Source organism: Leuresthes tenuis, unplaced genomic scaffold, assembly GCF_036924035.1.
Source record: "Leuresthes tenuis unplaced genomic scaffold, fLeuTen1.0.hap1 SCAF_1, whole genome shotgun sequence".
Classification (NCBI taxonomy): domain Eukaryota; kingdom Metazoa; phylum Chordata; class Actinopteri; order Atheriniformes; family Atherinopsidae; genus Leuresthes; species Leuresthes tenuis.
Genome location: NW_027325355.1, coordinates 8777482 through 8789830, shown reverse-complemented (window position 1 = coordinate 8789830; position 12349 = coordinate 8777482). Strand labels below are relative to the sequence as shown.

General features: G+C 46.5%; 2 protein-coding genes, 17 non-coding genes and 15 pseudogenes across 19 annotated transcripts in view; 33 read left to right on the top strand and 1 right to left on the bottom strand.

The window, feature by feature from the left end:
* LOC140291438 (uncharacterized) overlaps nt 1–12349 on the top strand; it is an 873052-nt gene that overhangs the window by 648179 nt on the left and 212524 nt on the right. The gene's annotated exons all lie outside the window — the stretch shown is intronic.
* LOC140291873 (NLR family CARD domain-containing protein 3-like) overlaps nt 1–12349 on the bottom strand; it is a 323587-nt gene that overhangs the window by 271740 nt on the left and 39498 nt on the right. The window lies entirely within an intron of this gene.
* LOC140278088 (5S ribosomal RNA) lies at nt 81–199 on the top strand (annotated as a pseudogene).
* LOC140318430 (5S ribosomal RNA) lies at nt 469–587 on the top strand (annotated as a pseudogene).
* On the top strand, nt 857–975 carry LOC140291338 (5S ribosomal RNA; annotated as a pseudogene).
* On the top strand, nt 1245–1363 carry LOC140298711 (5S ribosomal RNA; annotated as a pseudogene).
* LOC140267602 (5S ribosomal RNA) lies at nt 1633–1751 on the top strand. Its single transcript, XR_011907221.1, has one exon. It is a non-coding gene; the product is annotated as a 5S ribosomal RNA (ribosomal RNA).
* On the top strand, nt 2021–2139 carry LOC140284839 (5S ribosomal RNA; annotated as a pseudogene).
* Nucleotides 2409–2527, top strand: LOC140320556 (5S ribosomal RNA). The gene has a single exon (XR_011918397.1). It is a non-coding gene; the product is annotated as a 5S ribosomal RNA (ribosomal RNA).
* LOC140304521 (5S ribosomal RNA) lies at nt 2797–2915 on the top strand (annotated as a pseudogene).
* On the top strand, nt 3185–3303 carry LOC140310199 (5S ribosomal RNA; annotated as a pseudogene).
* LOC140297917 (5S ribosomal RNA) lies at nt 3573–3691 on the top strand. Its single transcript, XR_011913610.1, has one exon. It is a non-coding gene; the product is annotated as a 5S ribosomal RNA (ribosomal RNA).
* On the top strand, nt 3961–4079 carry LOC140297985 (5S ribosomal RNA). Its single transcript, XR_011913672.1, has one exon. It is a non-coding gene; the product is annotated as a 5S ribosomal RNA (ribosomal RNA).
* LOC140298006 (5S ribosomal RNA) lies at nt 4349–4467 on the top strand. The gene has a single exon (XR_011913691.1). It is a non-coding gene; the product is annotated as a 5S ribosomal RNA (ribosomal RNA).
* On the top strand, nt 4734–4852 carry LOC140300043 (5S ribosomal RNA; annotated as a pseudogene).
* LOC140320434 (5S ribosomal RNA) lies at nt 5122–5240 on the top strand. The gene has a single exon (XR_011918289.1). It is a non-coding gene; the product is annotated as a 5S ribosomal RNA (ribosomal RNA).
* LOC140289337 (5S ribosomal RNA) lies at nt 5510–5628 on the top strand (annotated as a pseudogene).
* LOC140310193 (5S ribosomal RNA) lies at nt 5898–6016 on the top strand (annotated as a pseudogene).
* On the top strand, nt 6286–6404 carry LOC140302774 (5S ribosomal RNA; annotated as a pseudogene).
* Nucleotides 6674–6792, top strand: LOC140297900 (5S ribosomal RNA). Its single transcript, XR_011913595.1, has one exon. It is a non-coding gene; the product is annotated as a 5S ribosomal RNA (ribosomal RNA).
* LOC140289353 (5S ribosomal RNA) lies at nt 7062–7180 on the top strand. Its single transcript, XR_011912247.1, has one exon. It is a non-coding gene; the product is annotated as a 5S ribosomal RNA (ribosomal RNA).
* On the top strand, nt 7447–7565 carry LOC140297888 (5S ribosomal RNA). Its single transcript, XR_011913584.1, has one exon. It is a non-coding gene; the product is annotated as a 5S ribosomal RNA (ribosomal RNA).
* On the top strand, nt 7835–7953 carry LOC140297876 (5S ribosomal RNA). Its single transcript, XR_011913573.1, has one exon. It is a non-coding gene; the product is annotated as a 5S ribosomal RNA (ribosomal RNA).
* LOC140297916 (5S ribosomal RNA) lies at nt 8223–8341 on the top strand. The gene has a single exon (XR_011913609.1). It is a non-coding gene; the product is annotated as a 5S ribosomal RNA (ribosomal RNA).
* Nucleotides 8611–8729, top strand: LOC140297984 (5S ribosomal RNA). Its single transcript, XR_011913671.1, has one exon. It is a non-coding gene; the product is annotated as a 5S ribosomal RNA (ribosomal RNA).
* LOC140300237 (5S ribosomal RNA) lies at nt 8999–9117 on the top strand (annotated as a pseudogene).
* Nucleotides 9384–9502, top strand: LOC140300042 (5S ribosomal RNA; annotated as a pseudogene).
* On the top strand, nt 9772–9890 carry LOC140320313 (5S ribosomal RNA). The gene has a single exon (XR_011918178.1). It is a non-coding gene; the product is annotated as a 5S ribosomal RNA (ribosomal RNA).
* Nucleotides 10160–10278, top strand: LOC140304499 (5S ribosomal RNA; annotated as a pseudogene).
* LOC140300303 (5S ribosomal RNA) lies at nt 10548–10666 on the top strand (annotated as a pseudogene).
* LOC140297914 (5S ribosomal RNA) lies at nt 10936–11054 on the top strand. Its single transcript, XR_011913608.1, has one exon. It is a non-coding gene; the product is annotated as a 5S ribosomal RNA (ribosomal RNA).
* Nucleotides 11324–11442, top strand: LOC140297983 (5S ribosomal RNA). Its single transcript, XR_011913670.1, has one exon. It is a non-coding gene; the product is annotated as a 5S ribosomal RNA (ribosomal RNA).
* Nucleotides 11709–11827, top strand: LOC140317567 (5S ribosomal RNA). The gene has a single exon (XR_011917777.1). It is a non-coding gene; the product is annotated as a 5S ribosomal RNA (ribosomal RNA).
* On the top strand, nt 12097–12215 carry LOC140297640 (5S ribosomal RNA). The gene has a single exon (XR_011913357.1). It is a non-coding gene; the product is annotated as a 5S ribosomal RNA (ribosomal RNA).

Sequence of the window (12349 nt, the reverse complement as noted above, 5' to 3'; positions counted from 1 at the left end):
TTCTCGGCAATTATCTGGTTACATAGAGGAACCGTATGATTCCAGTACCTATATAATGCACATTGTTCACAGATATTGTTGCTTACGGCCACAATACCCTGAACATGCCCAACCTCGTCTGATCTCGGAAGCCAAGCAGGGTTGGGCCTGGTTAGTACTTGGATGGGAGACTACTTGGGAATACCAGGTGCTGTAAGCTTTTTCTCTTCTCTCTACCACCTACATGTCTTTTGTTGCAACGTCTGATCACCCTGTGACACATGAGGAAGTTGGTCATCTTCAGCTGCTGCTGCTTTGTTGGCAGACACGAAGTGATCTGAGATTCTCAGTTTCAACTACAGATAATAATCACATCAGGGATGAAGATGTGCCCACTGCAAGTTAGCCTTTCTTGGCAATAATCTGGTTACATAGAGGAACCGTATGATTCCAGTACCCATATAATGCACATTGTTCACAGATATTGTTGCTTACGGCCACAACACCCTGAACATGCCCAACCTCGTTTGATCTCGGAAGCCAAGCAGGGTTGGGCCTGGTTAGTACTTGGATGGGAGACTACTTGGGAATACCAGGTGCTGTAAGCTTTTTCTCTTCTCTCTACCACCTGCATGTCTTTTGTTGCAACGTCTGATCACCCTGTGACACATGAGGAAGTTGGTCATCTTCAGCTGCTGCTGCTTTGTTGGCAGACACGAAGTGATCTGAGAGTCTCAGTTTCAACTGCAGGTAATAATCACATCAGGGATGAAGATGTGCCCACTACAAGTTAGCCTTTCTCGGCAATTATCTGGTTACATAGAGGAACCGTATGATTCCAGTACCTATATAATGCACATTGTTCACAGATATTTTTGCTTATGGCCACACCACCCTGAACATGCCCAACCTTGTCTGATCTCAGAAGCCAAGCAGGGTTGGACCTGGTTAGTACTTGGATGGGAGACTACTTGGGAATACCAGGTGCTGTAAGCTTTTTCTCTTCTCTCTACCACCTGCATGTCTTTTGTTGCAACGTCTGATCACCCTGTGACAAATGTGGAAGTTGGTCATCTTCAGCTGCTGCTGCTTTGTTGGCAGACACGAAGTGATCTGAGAGTCTCAGTTTCAACTGCAGGTAATAATCACATCAGGGATGAAGATGTGCCCACTACATATCAGCCTTTCTCGGGAATTATCTGGTTACATAGTGTAACCGTATGAATCCAGTGCCTATATAATGCACATTGTTCACAGATATTGTTGCTTACGGCCACACCACCCTGAATATACCTGACCTCGTCTGATCTCGGAACCCAAGCAGGGTTGGGCCTGGTTAGTACTTGGATGGGAGACTGCTTATGAATACCAGGTGCTGTAAGCTTTTTCTCTTCTCTCTACCACCTGCATGTCTTTTGTTGCAATGTCTGATCACCATGTGACACATGAGGAAGTTGGTCATCTTCAGCTGCTGCTGCTATGTTGGCAGACACGAAGTGATCTGAGATTCTCAGTTTGAACTGCAGATAATAATCACATCAGGGATGAAGATGTGCCCACTACAAGTTAGCCTTTCTCGGCAATTATCTGGTTACATAGAGGAACTGTATGATTCCAGTACCGATATAATGCACATTTGTCACAGACATTGTTGCTTACGGCCACACCACCCTGAACATGCCCGACCTCGTCTGATCTCGGAAGCCAAGCTGGGTTGGGCCTGGTTAGTACTTGGATGGGAGACCGCTTGGGAATACCAGGTGCTGTAAGCTTTTTCTCTTCTCTCTAGCACCTGCATGTCTTTTGTTGCAACGTCTGATCACCCTGTGACACATGAGGAAGTTGGTCATCTTCAGCTGCTGCTGCTTTGTTGGCAGACACGAAGTGATCTGAGAGTCTCAGGTTCAACTGCAGGTAATAATCACGTCAGGGAAGAAGATGTGCCTAATACGCATCAGCCTTTCTCAGCAATTATCTGGTTACATAGAGTAACAATATGATTCCAGTACCTATATAATGCACATTGTTCACAGATATTGTTGCTTACGGCCACACCACCCTGAACATGCCCGACCTTGTCTGATCTCGGAAGCCAAGCAGGTTTGTGCCTGGTTAGTACTTGGATGGGAGACTGCTTGGGAATACCAGGTGCTGTAAGCTTTTTCTCTTCTCTCTACCACCTGCATGTCTTTTGTTGCAACGTCTGATCACCCTGTGACACATGAGGAAGTTGGTCATCTTCAGCTGCTGCTGCTTTGTTGTCAGGCACGAAGTGATCTGAGAGTCTCAGTTTCAACTGCAGGTAATAATCACATCAGGGATGAAGATGTGCCCACTACATATCAGCCTTTCTTGGCAATTATCTGGATACATAGAGGAACTGTATGATTCCAGTACCTATATAATTCACATTTGTCACAGACATTGTCGCTTACGGCCAAACCACCCTGAACATGCCCGACCTCGTCTGATCTCGGAAGCCAAGCAGGGTTGGGCCTGGTTAGTACTTGGATGGGAGACTACTTGGGAATACCAGGTGCTGTAAGCTTTTTCTCTTCTCTCTAGCACCTGCATGTCTTTTGTTGCAACGTCTAATTACCCTGTGACACATGAGGAAGTTGGTCATCTTCAGCTGCTGCTGCTTTGTTGGCAGACACGAAGTGATCTGAGAGTCTCAGTTTCCGCTGGAGAGAATATTCACGACAGGGAAGAAGATGTGCCCAATACGCATCAGCCTTTCTCGGCAATTATCTGGTTACATAGAGGAACCGTATGATTCCAGTACCTATATAATGCACATTTTTCACAGATATTTTTGCTTACGGCCACACCACCCTGAACATGCCCAACCTCGTCTGATCTCAGAAGCCAAGCAGGGTTGGGCCTGGTTAGTACTTGGATGGGAGACTACTTGGGAATACCAGGTGCTGTAAGCTTTTTCTCTTCTCTCTACCACCTGCATGTCTTTTGTTGCAACGTCTGATCACCATGAGACACATGAGGAAGTTGGTCATCTTCAGCTGCTGCTGCTATGTTGGCAGACACGAAGTGATCTGAGATTCTCAGTTTCAACTGCAGGTAAAAATCACATCAGGGAAGAAGATGTGCCCACTACAAGTTAGCCTTTCTCGGCAATTATCTGGTTACATAGAGGAACTGTATGATTCCAGTACCTATATAATGCACATTTGTTACAGACATTGTTTCTTACGGCCACACCACCCTGAACATGCCCGACCTCGTCTGATCTCGGAAGCCAAGCAGGGTTGGGCCTGGTTATTACTTGGATGGGAGACTGCTTGGGAATACCAGGAGCTGTAAGCTTTTTCTCTTCTCTCTACCACATGCATGTCTTTTGTTGCAACGTCTGATCACCCTGTGACACATGAGGAAGTTGGTCATCTTCAGCTGCTGCTGCTTTGTTGGAAGACACGAAGTAATCTGAGATTATAAGTTTCAACTGCAGATAATAATCACATCAGGGAAGAAGATGTGCCCACTACAAGTTAGCCTTTCTCGGCAATTATCTGGTTACATAGAGGAACTGTATGATTCCAGTACCGATATAATGCACATTTGTCACAGACATTGTTGCTTACGGCCACACCACCCTGAACATGCCCGACCTCGTCTGATCTCGGAAGCCAAGCAGGGTTGGGCCTGGTTAGTACTTGGATGGGAGACAGCTTGGGAATACCAGGTGCTGTAAGCTTTTTCTCTTCTCTCTACCACGTGCATGTCTTTTGTTGCAACGTCTGATCACCCTGTGACACATGAGGAAGTTGGTCATCTTCAGCTGCTGCTGCTTTGTCGGCAGACACGAAGTGATCTGAGAGTCTCAGTTTCCGCTCGAGAGAATAATCACGACAGGGAAGAAGATGTGCCTAATACGCATCAGCCTTTCTCAGCAATTATCTGGTTACATAGAGGAACCGTATGATTCCAGTACCTATATAATGCACATTGTTCACAGATATTGTTGCTTACGGCCACACCACCCTGAACATGCCCAACCTCATCTGATCTCGGAAGCCAAGCAGGGTTGGGCCTGGTTAGTACTTGGATGGGAGACTACTTGGGAATACCAGGTGCTGTAAGCTATTTCCCTTCTCTCTACCACCTGCATGTCTTTTGTTGCAACGTCTGATCACCCTGTGACACATGAGGAAGTTGGTCATCTTCAGCTGCTGCTGCTTTGTTGGCAGACACGAAGTTATCTGAGAGTCTCAGTTTCAACTGCAGGTAATAATCACATCAGGAATGAAGATGTGCCCAATACATATCATTCTTTCTCTGCAATTATCTGGTTACATAGAGTAACCATATGATTCCAGTACCTATATAATGCACATTGTTCACAGATATTGTTGCTTACGGCCACACCACCCTGAATATGCCCGACCTTGTCTGATCTCGGAAGCCAAGCAGGGTTGGGCCTGGTTAGTACTTGGATGGGAGACTGCTTGGGAATACCAGGTGCTGTAAGCTTTTTCTCTTCTCTCTACCACCTGCATGTCTTTTGTTGCAACGTCTGATCACCCTGTGACACATGAGGAAGTTGGTCATCTTCAGCTGCTGCTTTGTTGGCAGACACGAAGTGATCTGAGAGTCTCAGTTTCAACTGCACGTAATAATCACTTCAGGGATGAAGATGTGCCCACTACAAGTTAGCCTTTCTTGGCAATAATCTGGTTACATAGAGGAACCGTATGATTCCAGTACCTATATAATGCACATTGTTCACAGATATTGTTGCTTACGGCCACACCACCCTGAACATGCCCAACCTCATCTGATCTCGGAAGCCAAGCAGGGTTGGGCCTGATTTGTACTTGGATGGGAGACTGCTTGGGAATACCAGGTGCTGTAAGCTTTTTCTCTTCTCTCTACCACCTGCATGTCTTTTGTTGCAACGTCTGATCACCCTGTGACACATGAGGAAGTTGGTCATCTTCAGCTGCTGCTGCTTTGTTGTCAGGCACGAAGTGATCTGAGAGTCTCAGTTTCAACTGCAGGTAATAATCACATCAGGGATGAAGATGTGCCCACTACATATCAGCCTTTCTTGGCAATTATCTGGATACATAGAGGAACTGTATGATTCCAGTACCTATATAATTCACATTTGTCACAGACATTGTCGCTTACGGCCAAACCACCCTGAACATGCCCGACCTCGTCTGATCTCGGAAGCCAAGCAGGGTTGGGCCTGGTTAGTACTTGGATGGGAGACTACTTGGGAATACCAGGTGCTGTAAGCTTTTTCTCTTCTCTCTAGCACCTGCATGTCTTTTGTTGCAACGTCTGATGACCCTGTGACACATGAGGAAGTTGGTCATCTTCAGCTGCTGCTGCTTTGTTGGCAGACACGAAGTGATCTGAGAGTCTCAGTTTCCGCTGGAGAGAATATTCACGACAGGGAAGAAGATGTGCCCAATACGCATCAGCCTTTCTCGGCAATTATCTGGTTACATAGAGGAACCGTATGATTCCAGTACCTATATAATGCACATTTTTCACAGATATTTTTGCTTACGGCCACACCACCCTGAACATGCCCAACCTCGTCTGATCTCAGAAGCCAAGCAGGGTTGGGCCCTGTTAGTACTTGGATGGGAGACTACTTGGGAATACCAGGTGCTGTAAGCTTTTTCTCTTCTCTCTACCACCTGCATGTCTTTTGTTGCAACGTCTGATCACCATGAGACACATGAGGAAGTTGGTCATCTTCAGCTGCTGCTGCTATGTTGGCAGACACGAAGTGATCTGAGATTCTCAGTTTCAACTGCAGGTAAAAATCACATCAGGGAAGAAGATGTGCCCACTACAAGTTAGCCTTTCTCGGCAATTATCTGGTTACATAGAGGAACTGTATGATTCCAGTACCTATATAATGCACATTTGTTACAGACATTGTTTCTTACGGCCACACCACCCTGAACATGCCCGACCTCGTCTGATCTCGGAAGCCAAGCAGGGTTGGGCCTGGTTATTACTTGGATGGGAGACTGCTTGGGAATACCAGGAGCTGTAAGCTTTTTCTCTTCTCTCTACCACATGCATGTCTTTTGTTGCAACGTCTGATCACCCTGTGACACATGAGGAAGTTGGTCATCTTCAGCTGCTGCTGCTTTGTTGGAAGACACGAAGTAATCTGAGATTATAAGTTTCAACTGCAGATAATAATCACATCAGGGAAGAAGATGTGCCCACTACAAGTTAGCCTTTCTCGGCAATTATCTGGTTACATAGAGGAACTGTATGATTCCAGTACCGATATAATGCACATTTGTCACAGACATTGTTGCTTAAGGCCACACCACCCTGAACATGCCCGACCTCGTCTGATCTCGGAAGCCAAGCAGGGTTGGGCCTGGTTAGTACTTGGATGGGAGACAGCTTGGGAATACCAGGTGCTGTAAGCTTTTTCTCTTCTCTCTACCACGTGCATGTCTTTTGTTGCAACGTCTGATCACCCTGTGACACATGAGGAAGTTGGTCATCTTCAGCTGCTGCTGCTTTGTCGGCAGACACGAAGTGATCTGAGAGTCTCAGTTTCAACTGCAGGTAATAATCACATCAGGGATGAAGATGTGCCCACTACAAGTTAGCCTTTCTCGGCAATTATCTGGTTACATAGAGGAACTGTATGATTCCAGTACCGATATAATGCACATTTGTGACAGACATTGTTGCTTACGGCCACACCACCCTGAACATGCCCGACCTCGTCTGATCTCGGAAGCCAAGCAGGGTTGGGCCTGGTTAGTACTTGGATGGGAGACCGCTTGGGAATACCAGGTGCTGTAAGCTTTTTCTCTTCTCTCTACCACATGCATGTCTTTTGTTGCAACGTCTGATGACCCTGTGACACATGAGGAAGTTGGTCATCTTCAGCTGCTGCTGCTTTGTCGGCAGACACGAAGTGATCTGAGAGTCTCAGTTTCCGCTCGAGAGAATAATCACGACAGGGAAGAAGATGTGCCTAATACGCATCAGCCTTTCTCAGCAATTATCTGGTTACATAGAGGAACCGTATGATTCCAGTACCTATATAATGCACATTGTTCACAGATATTGTTGCTTACGGCCACACCACCCTGAACATGCCCAACCTCATCTGATCTTGGAAGCCAAGCAGGGTTGGGCCTGGTTAGTACTTGGATGGGAGACTACTTGGGAATACCAGGTGCTGTAAGCTATTTCCCTTCTCTCTACCACCTGCATGTCTTTTGTTGCAACGTCTGATCACCCTGTGACACATGAGGAAGTTGGTCATCTTCAGCTGCTGCTTTGTTGGCAGACACAAAGTGATCTGAGAGTCTCAGTTTCAACTGCAGGTAATAATCACTTCAGGGATGAAGATGTGCCCACTACAAGTTAGCCTTTCTTGGCAATAATCTGGTTACATAGAGGAACTGTATGATTCCAGTACCGATATAATGCACATTTGTCACAGACATTGTTGCTTACGGCCACACCACCCTGAACATGCCCGACCTCGTCTGATCTCGGAAGCCAAGCAGGGTTGGGCCTGGTTAGTACTTGGATGGGAGACCGCTTGGGAATACCAGGTGCTGTAAGCTTTTTCTCTTCTCTCTACCACCTGCATGTCTTTTGTTGTAACGTCTGATCACCCTGTGACACATGAGGAAGTAGGTCATCTTCAGCTGCTGCTTCTTTGTTGGCTGACACGAAGTGATCTGAGAGTCTCAGTTTCAACTGCAGGTAATAATCACATCAGGGATGAAGATGTGCCTACTACAAGTTAGCCTTTCTCGGCAATTATCTGGTTACATAGAGGAACTGTATGATTCCAGTACCGATATAATGCACATTTGTGACAGACATTGTTGCTTACGGCCACACCACCCTGAACATGCCCGACCTCGTCTGATCTCGGAAGCCAAGCAGGGTTGGGCCTGGTTAGTACTTGGATGGGAGACCGCTTGGGAATACCAGGTGCTGTAAGCTTTTTCTCTTCTCTCTACCACATGCATGTCTTTTGTTGCAACGTCTGATCACCCTGTGACACATGAGGAAGTTGGTCATCTTCAGCTGCTGCTGCTTTGTTGGAAGACACGAAGTAATCTGAGATTATAAGTTTCAACTGCAGATAATAATCACATCAGGGAAGAAGATGTGCCCACTACAAGTTAGCCTTTCTCGGCAATTATCTGGTTACATAGAGGAACTGTATGATTCCAGTACCGATATAATGCACATTTGTCACAGACATTGTTGCTTACGGCCACACCACCCTGAACATGCCCGACCTCGTCTGATCTCGGAAGCCAAGCAGGGTTGGGCCTGGTTAGTACTTGGATGGGAGACAGCTTGGGAATACCAGGTGCTGTAAGCTTTTTCTCTTCTCTCTACCACGTGCATGTCTTTTGTTGCAACGTCTGATCACCCTGTGACACATGAGGAAGTTGGTCATCTTCAGCTGCTGCTGCTTTGTCGGCAGACACGAAGTGATCTGAGAGTCTCAGTTTCCGCTCGAGAGAATAATCACGACAGGGAAGAAGATGTGCCTAATACGCATCAGCCTTTCTTAGCAATTATCTGGTTACATAGAGGAACCGTATGATTCCAGTACCTATATAATGCACATTGTTCACAGATATTGTTGCTTACGGCCACACCACCCTGAACATGCCCAACCTCATCTGATCTCGGAAGCCAAGCAGGGTTGGGCCTGGTTAGTACTTGGATGGGAGACTACTTGGGAATACCAGGTGCTGTAAGCTATTTCCCTTCTCTCTACCACCTGCATGTCTTTTGTTGCAACGTCTGATCACCCTGTGACACATGAGGAAGTTGGTCATCTTCAGCTGCTGCTGCTTTGTTGGCAGACACGAAGTTATCTGAGAGTCTCAGTTTCAACTGCAGGTAATAATCACATCAGGAATGAAGATGTGCCCAATACATATCATTCTTTCTCTGCAATTATCTGGTTACATAGAGGAACCGTATGATTCCAGTACCTATATAATGCACATTGTTCACAGATATTGTTGCTTACGGCCACACCACCCTGAACATGCCCAACCTCATCTGATCTCGGAAGCCAAGCAGGGTTGGGCCTGGTTAGTACTTGGATGGGAGACAGCTTGGGAATACCAGGTGCTGTAAGCTTTTTCTCTTCTCTCTACCACCTGCATGTCTTTTGTTGCAACGTCTGATCACCCTGTGACACATGAGGAAGTTGGTCATCTTCAGCTGCTGCTTTGTTGGCAGACACGAAGTGATCTGAGAGTCTCAGTTTCAACTGCAGGTAATAATCACTTCAGGGATGAAGATGTGCCCACTACAAGTTAGCCTTTCTTGGCAATAATCTGGTTACATAGAGGAACCGTATGATTCCAGTACCTATATAATGCACATTGTTCACAGATATTGTTGCTTACGGCCACACCACCCTGAACATGCCCAACCTCATCTGATCTCGGAAGCCAAGCAGGGTTGGGCCTGATTTGTACTTGGATGGGAGACTGCTTGGGAATACCAGGTGCTGTAAGCTTTTTCTCTTCTCTCTACCACCTGCATGTCTTTTGTTGCAACGTCTGATCACCCTGTGACACATGAGGAAGTTGGTCATCTTCAGCTGCTGCTGCTTTGTTGTCAGGCACGAAGTGATCTGAGAGTCTCAGTTTCAACTGCAGGTAATAATCACATCAGGGATGAAGATGTGCCCACTACATATCAGCCTTTCTTGGCAATTATCTGGATACATAGAGGAACTGTATGATTCCAGTACCTATATAATTCACATTTGTCACAGACATTGTCGCTTACGGCCAAACCACCCTGAACATGCCCGACCTCGTCTGATCTCGGAAGCCAAGCAGGGTTGGGCCTGGTTAGTACTTGGATGGGAGACTACTTGGGAATACCAGGTGCTGTAAGCTTTTTCTCTTCTCTCTAGCACCTGCATGTCTTTTGTTGCAACGTCTGATGACCCTGTGACACATGAGGAAGTTGGTCATCTTCAGCTGCTGCTGCTTTGTTGGCAGACACGAAGTGATCTGAGAGTCTCAGTTTCCGCTGGAGAGAATATTCACGACAGGGAAGAAGATGTGCCCAATACGCATCAGCCTTTCTCGGCAATTATCTGGTTACATAGAGGAACCGTATGATTCCAGTACCGATATAATGCACATTTTTCACAGATATTTTTGCTTACGGCCACACCACCCTGAACATGCCCAACCTCGTCTGATCTCAGAAGCCAAGCAGGGTTGGGCCTGGTTAGTACTTGGATGGGAGACTACTTGGGAATACCAGGTGCTGTAAGCTTTTTCTCTTCTCTCTACCACCTGCATGTCTTTTGTTGCAACGTCTGATCACCATGAGACACATGAGGAAGTTGGTCATCTTCAGCTGCTGCTGCTATGTTGGCAGACACGAAGTGATCTGAGATTCTCAGTTTCAACTGCAGGTAAAAATCACATCAGGGAAGAAGATGTGCCCACTACAAGTTAGCCTTTCTCGGCAATTATCTGGTTACATAGAGGAACTGTATGATTCCAGTACCGATATAATGCACATTTGTGACAGACATTGTTGCTTACGGCCACACCACCCTGAACATGCCCGACCTCGTCTGATCTCGGAAGCCAAGCAGGGTTGGGCCTGGTTATTACTTGGATGGGAGACTGCTTGGGAATACCAGGAGCTGTAAGCTTTTTCTCTTCTCTCTACCACATGCATGTCTTTTGTTGCAACGTCTGATCACCCTGTGACACATGAGGAAGTTGGTCATCTTCAGCTGCTGCTGCTTTGTTGGAAGACACGAAGTAATCTGAGATTATAAGTTTCAACTGCAGATAATAATCACATCAGGGAAGAAGATGTGCCCACTACAAGTTAGCCTTTCTCGGCAATTATGTGGTTACATAGAGGAACTGTATGATTCCAGTACCGATATAATGCACATTTGTCACAGACATTGTTGCTTACGGCCACACCACCCTGAACATGCCCGACCTCGTCTGATCTCGGAAGCCAAGCAGGGTTGGGCCTGGTTAGTACTTGGATGGGAGACAGCTTGGGAATACCAGGTGCTGTAAGCTTTTTCTCTTCTCTCTACCACGTGCATGTCTTTTGTTGCAACGTCTGATCACCCTGTGACACATGAGGAAGTTGGTCATCTTCAGCTGCTGCTGCTTTGTCGGCAGACACGAAGTGATCTGAGAGTCTCAGTTTCCGCTCGAGAGAATAATCACGACAGGGAAGAAGATGTGCCTAATACGCATCAGCCTTTCTCAGCAATTATCTGGTTACATAGAGGAACCGTATGATTCCAGTACCTATATAATGCACATTGTTCACAGATATTGTTGCTTACGGCCACACCACCCTGAACATGCCCAACCTCATCTGATCTCGGAAGCCAAGCAGGGTTGGGCCTGGTTAGTACTTGGATGGGAGACTACTTGGGAATACCAGGTGCTGTAAGCTATTTCCCTTCTCTCTACCACCTGCATGTCTTTTGTTGCAACGTCTGATCACCCTGTGACACATGAGGAAGTTGGTCATCTTCAGCTGCTGCTTTGTTGGCAGACACGAAGTGATCTGAGAGTCTCAGTTTCAACTGCAGGTAATAATCACTTCAGGGATGAAGATGTGCCCACTACAAGTTAGCCTTTCTTGGCAATAATCTGGTTACATAGAGGAACTGTATGATTCCAGTACCGATATAATGCACATTTGTCACAGACATTGTTACTTACAGCCACACCACCCTGAATATGCCCGACCTCGTCTGATCTCGGAAGCCAAGCAGGGTTGGGCCTGGTTAGTACTTGGATGGGAGACCGCTTGGGAATACCAGGTGCTGTAAGCTTTTTCTCTTCTCTCTACCACCTGCATGTCTTTTGTTGCAACGTCTGATCACCCTGTGACACATGAGGAAGTAGGTCATCTTCAGCTGCTGCTTCTTTGTTGGCTGACACGAAGTGATCTGAGAGTCTCAGTTTCAACTGCAGGTAATAATGACATCAGGGATGAAGATGTGCCCACTACAAGTCAGCCTTTCTCGGCAATTATCTGGTTACATAGAGTAACCGTATGATTCCAGTACCTATATAATGCACATTTGTGACAGACATTGTTGCTTACAGCCACACCACCCTGAATATGCCCGACCTCGTCTGATCTCGGAAGCCAAGCAAGGTTGGGCCTGTTTAGTACTTGGATGGGAGACCGCTTGGGAATACCAGGTGCTGTAAGCTTTTTCTCTTCTCTCTACCACATGCATGTCTTTTGTTGCAACGTCTGATCACCCTGTGACACATGAGGAAGTTGGTCATCTTCAGCTGCTGCTGCTTTGTTGGCAGACACAAAGTGATCTGAGAGTCTCAGTTTC